This window comes from Limulus polyphemus, unplaced genomic scaffold (assembly GCF_000517525.1).
Source record: "Limulus polyphemus unplaced genomic scaffold, Limulus_polyphemus-2.1.2 Scaffold4700, whole genome shotgun sequence".
Taxonomy (NCBI): Eukaryota; Metazoa; Arthropoda; class Merostomata; order Xiphosura; family Limulidae; genus Limulus; species Limulus polyphemus.
In genome coordinates this window covers 67,741-69,060 of record NW_013670310.1, presented here as the reverse complement: position 1 = coordinate 69,060, position 1,320 = coordinate 67,741, and positions in this window count along the sequence as shown.

The following is a 1,320-nucleotide window of genomic DNA, read 5'->3' as shown; positions in this document are numbered from 1 at the left end:
ATGTGAATCGCTGACGCAACACTGCCATAAAATCTGCTAAGCTGTAGTTTGATTTGCCGCTTCTCGTTTCCATCTTTTTGTTTGTCCCATTCTCTGACACCAATTTGTTACGTCTGTGTTCGTTTGTTAATTTTCCGTAGAAATTCTTTCAGAAGAAACTTCTACGATACAAGTCCTTTCTTAAATAAAACTGGTTTATTCTTTCTGAATACAACTTTCCAATACACTTAATTTTCACAGGCACGCTATAACAAACATTATAATTCACATAGAACGCCTCACGTGCTCGACTCAACAATATGTCTCTCTCTGTCCGCAGTTCAATTACCTTCCATTGTTGCTGTCACGTCTTGACTGTCTTATATATAAAAGAATACCGAAATCTAGTAAACGCTCGAGCATTCAGGAAAGGACAGGATCCTTCTAGAAGTTCATGACGTGTTACTAGAGTCACGTGACTTCCGCTGTCCTAACAATATACTAGAACAAGAATCTCAGTGGGACAAACACTTCATACTAGAACAAGAATCTCAGTGGGACAAACACAACATACGAGAACAAGAATCTCAGTGGGACAAACACAATATACTAGAACAAGAATCTCAGTAGGACAAACACAACATACTACAACAAGAATCTAAGTGGGATAAACAAAACATATGAGAACAAGAATCTCAGTGGGACAAACACAATATTGTTACGTCTCTGGTCGTTAGTTAATTTTCCGTAGAAATTCTTTCAGAAGAAACTTCTGTGATACAAGACCTTTCTTAAATAAAACTGGTTTATTCTTTCTGAATACAACTTTGCAATATACTTAATTTTCACAGTCACGCTATAACAAACACTATAATTCACATAGAACGCCTCACGTGCTCGACTCAACAATATGTCTCTCTCTGTCCGCAGTTCAATTACCTTCCATTGTAGCCGTCACATCTTGAACGTCTTATATATAAAAGAATACCGAAATATACTAAACGCTCGAGCATTCAGGAAACGACAGGATCCTTCTAGAAGTTCATGACGTGTTACTAGCGTCACGTGACTTCCGCTGTCCTAACAACATACTAAAACAAGAATCTCAGTGGGACAAACACAACATACTAGAACAAGAATCTCAGTGGGACAAACACAATATACTAGAACAAGATTCTCAGTGGGACAAACACAATATACTAGAACAAGAATTAGTGGAACAAACACAATATTGTTACGACAGCGGAAGTCACGTGACTCTAGTAACACGTCATGAACTTCTAGAACGTTCACGTCCCTTCCTGAAGTCTCGAGAGGCTACTAGATATGCGGTAGTATTGT